Source organism: Tubulanus polymorphus, chromosome 4 (genome assembly GCF_964204645.1).
Source record: "Tubulanus polymorphus chromosome 4, tnTubPoly1.2, whole genome shotgun sequence".
Taxonomy (NCBI): Eukaryota; Metazoa; Nemertea; class Palaeonemertea; order Tubulaniformes; family Tubulanidae; genus Tubulanus; species Tubulanus polymorphus.
Window position 1 is genome coordinate 24,149,886 of NC_134028.1, and position 10,593 is coordinate 24,160,478.

The 10,593-nt window shown below is 39.1% G+C and overlaps 1 protein-coding gene across 1 annotated transcript in view; it reads right to left on the reverse strand.

Moving 5' to 3' along the window:
- The window catches only part of LOC141903093 (RNA binding protein fox-1 homolog 2-like), a 111,232-nt gene extending 100,857 nt beyond the window's left edge, over window positions 1-10,375 (reverse strand). Inside the window, exon 1 of the mRNA XM_074791045.1 lies at window positions 10,342-10,375. The gene's annotated coding sequence lies outside the window, so the exon portion shown is untranslated. The remainder of the gene's footprint in view (window positions 1-10,341) is intronic.
- Window positions 10,376-10,593: the final 218 nt, after the last annotated feature.

A 10,593-nucleotide genomic window follows, 5' to 3' on the forward strand; every position in this document is an offset into this window, starting at 1 on the left:
ATTTGTTTCATGATTATCATCTACTTCACTTAACGATCGGGAACATTGTCTAAAGCAGCGATGGATTTCGTCAAATCACAAAAGGGCACTTTCATGTCCAAAAAGCAAAATTCTGGTAGCAATCCTGCACTGAAACGTGCCAATCATCTTTATTGACAAAACGAAAAAGGGCGCTCAAAATTTGATGAACTCGGTGCACAAGTCTCACCGGATGCACGGGATGCTTTGCACGGAAAATCTCTTCGAAGAACTTGTCACATCCCAAATGGCACTTCGATAACCGTAATGACAATTCGAAATACGCTGAAATACATCGAATAAGGCACTCAAAACAAAATTTGATGGACTTAAGTCTCACCAGTCCCCCTGGATCGGCACCTGATTTCCTGGGAAAATCTGACGGACAAACGATGAAGTGATGCCGTATCTATCGAGACGTTTTTACATCCACTAAAAGGAAAGGTTACTTCTTCAGCGCCGGTATCGAACGCAACCCGAGAACGAACAATAAAACAGTCCCAGGTATCAGCAGTAGAAACACAGAGATCTGATCGATGTCACGGTCGACTGGGTGAGATTTTCCGACTCACCGATCTGTCCGCTACGATAAGTCAATTCACCGGACATCGACGAAAATGGCTAGACACATATTAAAAGAACATCCCCTCGAGACCAAACCTCACTCGCTATCAGACCATATTCTATATCATGAAAAATACTACATATCTTTATTAACAGGAATATGCCGTATATAGATATGCTATTGATATTCTATGTTACAAAGTAAAAGGCTAACTTAGAGAGAATGCCTTTATATCTCTCTTAAACCTTTTTGACAATTCCAATGGGAAAGAGATCTTAAAGGGGAACATGGACATCCCCAGGATTTTTGAGGGGGTTCGAATTACCCAAATCTGCTAGATTCTTTCACACAATGCATTCAGGTTTTTTTAGACGAAAATCCTAGGGTCTTCACATTTTGGAGCACAAAGTTTCGAGTGGACTTCCTATAACTCAGCAATGATCATATGGCCAAAAAGAAAGGTGTATTTGCAGCCTGTCCCAGGGGGCACCCGTGGTAAACCAAAATAATTGGATTTTTTTTTCAAGTCTACACCATCATTAAAGGACACACGAACCTCGTAGTTAATCATTGAATGAACTAACGATAGATTGAACGCCGATGATTCAAGGCGCTGATGATGAAAAGTCCATTGATGAAAACGATAGGGATTTTGATTATTGGATGTCGATGATCTGTCAAATCATAATCTAAAACGGTTCACCATTCAGTCAACGTTCATCAAGGCCAAATTACTACAACTTATCAGTTATCACATCACGTCCCTGTTTTGGAGTCACATCTCCATTTCTAATTCAATCTTCTAAGTAAAAGTCCTTGTCAGATAAGTCATCAAATTGCTAATGTTGTGTATATATATATATATATAGGGATGGGAGGGAGGGAGGGAGGGAGGGAGGGAGGGAGGGAGGGAGGGAGGGAGGGAGGGAGGGAGGGAGGGAGGGATGGGAGGGAGGGAGGGAGGGATGGGAGGGAGGGAGGGAGGGAGGGATTCATTGCTGGGCCTAATGACTTACAACTCATAATCAACCAAACATATATCACTAATTAGTACGACTATTCAGTTACGTGATTATGAGTATTGATAAATCACTGTGTTGTAATTATTGATGTACGAACACAGCGGGCGCGCGGCGGGCGCGGGTGTCGACTAGAGCTTTTCAGCAGATAAGAGAGCAAAAATCATATTTCTTCACTTGTTTATGGATTTTCCGTATAGAAATCATTGACTACGGCTTTCCATTACAAGAAATCATTAAGAATGCTCAGCGTAAAGCTTGCTCGGAAAACAAATTTATCATGCAAGGGTTGTTAGAATAGCCATATTGCATAATACACTGAATGAATTCCGAATCAGTGGAACACCATAATTCTTGCTTTATTCAAAATATGAAATTCTTGCTTTAAGATGAACTACACGAATCCACAGCTTACTGACTAACTGATAATACAGCTAGTGATCTTTGTGGTGACGACTTATCCAAATGACGACTTACGAATTGAATAGATTGGATTAGAAATACTAATCGGGACTTAAAACAGTAATTAGACGACTTCAGCGCATTCGGCTACAGTTTCTTAAAGCTTAAATCTTTGATCAAAGACAAGCCGATCTCCATCTTCCTAGACACAGATTGAGGACAAGGTTTCGCTCGGCGCAGTTAACTGTGACAAAGTGAAGTAGAACTGACCCTTGACGATCGAACAAACACGACTAGCATATCAATGGGTTGTATTAGAAATGAGCAAATGTGTGATATTGCAATTTACTTAATAAACAAAACAAACCGACAAACTGCACAATAACTAATGTAGCTTTTGCATATTAGCAGAACAAACTTCGATTTAGTTTACACAAGATTCCCGACAAATAACCCTCATATATAGAGACACTATATACTAAACACTGCCAGTACAATGACACGGGTTTACTGTTAGTTAACGGGGCTATCCGCGCGCGCGAGAAAAACCTGCTTCGTTCAAATCGATTTCCAGTCGGCGAATTCCGCAATTTATTACTACGAACTTTTGATTTAAATCTAGCAATCATTTTCGAATAACTCACCGCGGCGATCGTTCTCTAGTCTTTTATGAGACGTAAAGAGAAAACGGGCGAGTGTTTCGAGCGCGATCCCACGGTAAAATCAAACGACTATGAAAAGAGAAGTAAACGGATGAAAGTCGCAATAAGTGGCTGAAATGTTTTCGCGAAAGGAAATACATTTCGATTTTAATTCGAACAAAGCTATTTCTTCGTACACGGAATGAATATTTTATCGTACAAAACTCGCGCAATGCTTTCGCGAGGAAATTTCAACTCTGAAAAAATGAAATAAATCTGCGTTGAGGAATTACTCTTAGATACCCCCGGTCCGTAAAACCGGGCCCGGGTTCAGGATTCATACCCTATGGGTAACTTTGATACCCAGTCTGGTTAAGATTTACCCCTATATGGGTAACTTTGAAAGCACGTCTAAAACCAGGCCTAGATTAAGGCTTTACCCCTATAGAGGTAACTTTGATAGCCACTCTTTATAAAACCGGGCCCAGGTTAAGGCTCTACCCTTGTAGGGGTAACTTTGATATCCAGTCTAGAAAAACTGGGCCCAGGTTAAGGCTCTACCACTGTAGGGGTAACTTTGATATCCAGTCTAGAAAAACTGGGCCCAGGTTAAGGCTCTACCACTGTAGGGGTAACTTTGATATCCAGTATAGAAAAACCGGGCTCAGATTAAGGCTTTACCCCTGTAGGGGTAACTTTGATATCCAGTCTAGAAAAACTGGGCCCAGGTTAAGGCTCTACCCTTGTAGGGGTAACTTTGATATCCAGTATAGAAAAACCGGGCTCAGATTAAGGCTTTACCCCTGTAGGGGTAACTTTGATATCCAGTATAGAAAAAGTTGGCCCAGGTTAAGGCTTTACCCCTCAAAGGGGTAACTTCGATACCCGGTCTATAAAAGCAGACCCTCATATTCATGATTGAATGTCTACCGGAAATGACATTCACAGATTCAACAGTGTTCGTGTTAAACTGTTATTACCTCATTTCCAACTACGACAACTCGCTAAAAATATCAATCGTATAATTACGATGATCATTATATTTAATTCAGCGACTGTCAGCTATATTTTCGAGCGGCTATTCGAATCGGCAGATAATAATTACATATCGTTTTACTATCGACAGATATCAATTTTCACGTAATTATCGTTTTCAAATTGCGTTATTCGAGACGAAGCGAATAGAAATTATACCTACGCGTAAAAAACACGGTGTAATTCAATAATTCAATAGCACAACGAATACGAACATCTGGAAAATTATATTACGCTCAAAATAATGCAGATCGTGACTGGAAATAAATCAATTTTGTGTTTATAATTCACTATTCATATTAAGCTATGTGATTCATATCTCTAAGATCTATATCGTTACTTATGCGGGGGGGGGGGTAACATGTGGGGCAGGGGGAAGGGAAGAACATGAAAGAAATGTCTCTGGAATATTCCACACGTCATGCAACAACAACACAGAAAAATATGTTTTGTCTCCAATACACACCGGGGCCAGTTGCATAGTCATGGCTTAGACTTAAAGACCAGTCTAAGACCAACTTAGTTCTATAGCTAATCTAACAGCTTAAGACCAGTCTTAAGATTTAAGACCACTTTTGGACTTAAGTCACGACTGTGCAACTGGCCCCAGACTACCTGCTATCTAATTGTAGTTATCTATCACCAAATATGAGACTAATTTTACATCAAAAATAGCTGTTTAATTGAAAATGAACTAAAAATGATTCTGATTTCGGGTGTATTTTGACGATGTTAGACGTAATCTCGTATAGTAACTACTCTCATAGTCGTCGTAGTCACGTCTGCCAATATTACTGCACGTAAAAAACCCAGCTGTATCGCTAACACTAATAAATACACTGATATTGTAGATCGACTTGAAAATCCCTGAATGGATAAAAACCTGTTTCGCAATGAAAGATAAGGAGATGACATCTATTTCGAAGGGATAATAAAATTGTTATTAAATTGACAAGAGCCTGTCGGGTTTTTCAAAATTCTGGTCTTCATATGAATTTGTTGGGTTGACAGTAAATTCGATCTCGTCGCTATATACCGTCTACAGCTGGATATCTAGATTATAGGTCGGATTATAGAACCTCGGGGAGACTATGACATCCAAACGACCAGTTCAGAAATAAAACTAATCTTACGAATCAATCAGCGACTTTGACTTCACTAACATCCGGTTATATACGACCGTTTTATGGGTTTTTTTCCTCCATCGACTACAACAGAGGATTAACCCATCTATATCAATTGATCAGTCCTCAAAGATGAAGGCATCGAGATAAGGTTTATCGCTCTGTATACATGAGTGTATACATGAGTATATATATATATATATATATATATATATATATATATATATATATATATATATATATATATATATAAAAAAATCTACATAAGCAAATCAGTATGTCACTGAAAAATTCTTATACCCTTAAGTGACAAGCATTTCAGGCGTAGGGCAATAACATGACAACGTTAACAATAGCTCTCTTGAAATAAAAGTTGATTTAACTAATGAAACAAGTCATTTTTTGTCGGGTCGCTCGCGATAAAATAGCTTTTGCACAAGTGCGTTCGAAACAAGGCTCGTGATACAGGGTATTATCGGTACCGAACGCTATGTTGACCGGAACACATTTACACACGTTACTATCCAAACACACTATACAATGTTACACCAAGTCAAACATATTCCACTATTGTCACGGTACGCAATAAACCTCCATATTTCATACTCTTAGACTTAAGCCAGTATAACGTGAGATACAGTTATGTCTACGCGGAGTTTAAAGCCGGGTGCAGATCGGCCCTGCGTCTGCCAGTGATAATCATGTGGCTAAGACACGTTGACCTACGCCCCCTTGGACTTAGAGCATCTCTCCCAGTCGCAATCGATATTAAACACTGCTCTAGCGACTGACACAGACCAGTCGCATACCATCATTGATAACCATGTGGCAGTCAACCCTCGAGTATCAAGGCAACCCATGCCTGGCTTTACTCTCAATGAATAAAACTGAGATCAGCTCATTCTAATATATTTCGTTTTCTTCTTATAATGTTTTATTCTGTGCTTAAATGTACTACTTTCCTTAAAGATCAATAAAGAATTGAATTGCATCGCAGAACTAGATCCTGAATTGTAAAGGCTGGTTTTGTCCGATCAAGGCCATCGTGAACCAAAACATGAATTAATCGCCAGCTGTTTGACAGTGATGTTAGGTATCTGATACGTAGGATCAGTATTTCACATCGATATCGCAATTTCCCTAAGAATGCTTTCATGCATTATTCCGTACGAATACCCGGTATCCAGCGCTTCCAACTCTCCATAACGAGAAAACAGGCACGAATTGAATTTGAAATTAGGCAAATCGAAAAACGGATAAACAGCGTAGTTAGACGACACGGTTTATAATCTATCCTTGGACAAATTAGGTCCAGAGATGAATGACCTAACAATGGTGTCTGGAAGTTTTTTTCTATTCTAAAATTTATAAATACTAATTGGTTGGCTATAGATCAGGGGCAGCAGTAGCTTAAAGGTTGGTTGCAGATAACCGGCGGATAAAAACCAGAAAAACAATGAACTTTTAATTGTCACGATATCAACTATCCACTGGTCAACTCTAACCAACTTTTGAGCAACTGGCCCTGGAGGTGCAATGGTTAGGACCAAAAATTCATAAAGACTAGTCTTTATGAATTTTTGTTAGGACACAAACACAGTTCAAAGCTTCAATCCTAGGAAAGGGTTTGTGTTTGGTGAAAGAGGGGTTAAATATCTAAAGTTTACTGGACAGTTGGTTGTAAGTTCCAGAGTCAATACTGTGGTAACTGGCCTTGAAAGCGATGATGCAGTCGATGAGACAGGGAGATATTCTTCAATTATTTGAAGGTTTCTCGCTTCGCCGACGACATCAGATCTATTACATATTTTCCGTGTTATTCGAGATTCCCGAGAGCTTTTTTCGCCGAGCGTCCAATTTCCTGGCGACAGTCGAACGAACGCAGAAACAAAATCACCTGCACACATCAGCGACACCAATTTAAACTGAATCCAGGCAGATTCTCGTACCGGTACATTTTCATTATATAAAACAGTACACAACAAAACTTGAAAGCAATGTCGATAAATTGGCAAATGTTAACATTTTGATATCAAGAACAATTTGACACAGCAATTTTACTCGAAAGACTATCATTAACAATGAATCGTAAAGGCTATATCTTTGATTCAGAAATAAGAAAACGAATACTAATTTTTTTCATTCAGTTCAAATTCAAATTGATAGACCCCAATCTTCTCCATATGCTGCGTTTCAAAGGGGCTGCATTAATTGACATCGCAACTGCCGAAGTAGCAAGGCTTTTGATCCCCCAAAAAATGCAGAAACTTAAGCTTATGATTTTGGTGCAATCTCCTATTTCTGGTTACGGGCAACAAATATCTTAAAAGGGGTAGCTCATTTTTAGAAGTGTGGATATAAAAATCCAGGGGGGCGTCTGCCCCTCTAAAACCTGTTGTGGAGAACATTGTTAGATGGACAGGTAAATACAGCAAACAGCAGGGCCTTGGTCATCGGCTAACGCTGCACATAATATTAAATCAAGACCATATTACAAACTTAATGGCATCAATGTTTAATGATATAAAGCTAATGAAATATTAGACCGTCAGCGAGTACAGCCGTCCTCGTCATCGTTTATTACATCCTGATTATTCATCCGAGCCAAAAACCATTACGGTCTCGTCAAATCATCATTGTTTCTAGTCTCGGCGATATTAATGCGCGCGGTCCCAATCAGGCTCTATCGTCATGACGATGCCATGGATGGCGTGGGCGACGTACGCAATCAAGTTCGTCGAAGCTCAGGCTTAATCTTCAGAAGGAAATAGCCATTTGGCTCGGCGCTACGCGGCGTTCGGCTTTCACTGAATGATTTTCATAAATTAAATGCTTATCACTCGATGCCTGACTTACAGCGCAGACCAGCGTCGTCGAGAAGGAACAGATCAATCAACGCTAGGGTGAATATAACTGAACTAAACTTTCAGTTCTGCTGTCCTTCCGATAGACTATAGCAGGCTTACAGTGGGAGCTCGTAACAACTTTCTGATGTCTTAACTGATACAGTGGAACCTCGTTACAACGAACTTCAGGAGACCAGAAAATCTGTTTGTCTTAACTGATACAGTGGAACCTCGTTACAACGAGCTTCAGGAGACCAGAAAATCTGTTTGTCATACTGATACAGTGGAACCTCGTTACAATGAACTTCAGGAGACCAGAAAATCGATTTGTCATAACTGATACAGTGGAACCTCGTTACAACGAACTTCAGGAGACCAGAAAATCTGTTTGTCATAACTGATACAGTGGAACCTCGTTACAACGAGCTTCAGGAGACCAGAAAATCTGTTCAACACAGATATTCATTATGATTAAATTCGTCAGATGGTTACTGCGAGGCTGAAGTTTGTGGCACGTGGTGGTGCTGGTCATATGTCTCTCTTTCAACTGGTGCAGCTTTGTCACGCTATTGCAGAACGCTTCCAGAACCAGTTAGCATTTGACCGATTCAGGAGACCTTTTGACCAAAAGCGGCAGCACTTGGTCGAATCGGATTTGGCCCATATCGAGTAGGCCCATTTAGCGCCGGTGTGAATGGTTGGCCTGAGCCAGATGAGGCCCGCGATAAAAAGCCCATGAACGTAGCGCATGTCTGCAAAATGGGCTCCTGGTTTTTAAGCCAACTCTTAACACTCTCGCTGGATAAATGGCAAGATATTTCTCTCAAGATTCAGTCAACTAATTTCAAGCCTTCTGGTACAAAGAGCACAATCTTAATACAATTTGCATAAAACTAGAAATGCATATCCTTAATTTCCATTCTATATGTATCAATTCGAAAAATACCAATATTAACTTATGCAAAACAGCGCTTTAAATATGAATTTGTTTCATGCAATAACACGTATAGTATTGTTAAAAGTGTGAAAAATGAGTACATGTTTATATCCATGAGGTGTTGAAAGCGAAAATGTCGCAGGTGTATTTACTTATGTAACTGCTTTAAACATTCGCTGAATGATCCTTAATAGCTATATTTACACGGTTGATATTATATATGTAAAATCGATCGGCATTAATCGATTATTTTTTATTATATCCCGCATATAACTAACTAATTGATAGAGTGATAATATCGCTAGCGCAACAGCTGTTTATGTGGAATAATGTAAAGAAAGAGTTTTTAGAATTAATCTGCCAGTTTCAGACTAATTTTCTGGTATTTTTTACTATATGCAGCCCGAAGGGTTTTCATTATACTAAGCACTTTTCTTTTTCAATTGCGATGAAATCTTCTTTCTGATGTTCTAATTGAGTTCTCGTCTAATTGTTCGAAGTTTGAGGGCAAATTTCTGTCAAAATAAAAACAAAGCACGAGCGGAATGTTGAACTAAGGAATTGGTTCCAGTTCAGCAGTTTGTGGCTAAGTGTGAATCTGAGAGTAAAAGTCAGTTCATCTTCGATGTTTTTACGTTTCATTTTAAAAATATGATATTTGTTCCTCATTCATTTATTTGAATGCTTCATTCGATTTGCCTCTATGCTTTGGTGTCCAAACTCACCACACCTGGAGCGAATTTGGGGTTCAAACTGGGAGTCGAATATCAACTCATGAACTGCTGCACTGGGAACAAGGAATCGAATATCAACTCATAAACTGTAGAACTGGGAACTGGGAATCGAATATCAACTCATAAACTGTAGAACTGGGAACTAGGAGTCAAATATCAACTCATAAACTGTAGAACTGGGAACTGGGAATCGAATATCAACTCATAAACTGTAGAACTGGGAACTAGGAGTCGAATATCAACTCATAAACTGTAAACTTGGAACTAGGAGTCGAATATCAACTCATAAACTGTAGAACTGAGAACTAGGAGTCGAATATCAACTCATAAACTGTAAACTTGGAACTAAATGCATGGAAAGAAGTTATTTCAAGCTTGCCCTAGCCTGTTGAAGAGCTATTGTTTATCGAAGCCGGCAAAACATTAAAAAACAACACGGATCAAAGAAGCTTCATGATTTCACAAAAACAGGAAATTAAACTGACGAGGCAATGTGATTTAGAGCCTGTGTTGATATCGTTTACACATGGGCAACTTTTTAGTCATGATTTAGGCTAAAAGACACATAAAACACGGAACAATATGAAAAAAGCTCATTGTCATTGTATGAATACAGGTGGGTTATGTCTACAAATTATATTACCTAAGTCGCTTTCCATTTTAGGCGGTTTTTTTGTTGCTTTAATCCACTGCTATGTTTCTTATGTTTTTGTCACAGAACACTAAACTTTGTATGCACAAATGCATACCAGCATTAGCTTATTAGCCTGAACCTTAGTTTCATGGGAAATCATGTGATCTTAAAAAGCCATAAAAATTCTGTTTGAAAAACCTGAAATAAATTACTTTTTTCTGAATATCAGGAACCGAACCGTGAAAAGTAATTTAGATATTTTCAGAGAGCGCTCTTAAAGGGTTTACCTGAAAATGAAAGAACACTGGCAGCTCTCGTGCGAAGTGAATACGATGAAATGAAATTTTTCGAGTAAAAATGATGATTAGGGTTATATATATATATACCTGCTGGTCACAATTCGTTATTCCGTTCACTGCTACAGTTGTCTCTTCATCTTCCTTCACAGTTATATTATTCCCATTCATTACAGTTTGGGTCGAAGCGCTGTGGTGTCTGCAATTCAAAATATGCTTCATCGCTTCCGCGTTTAGTATTCCGAGTTTGTCAGTAGATGGTCGCAGACAACCACCACCAGTTTCACCGCCAACAGTTTCCAATAATGGCCTTGTTTCCGTCATATTCATCATATTTGACAG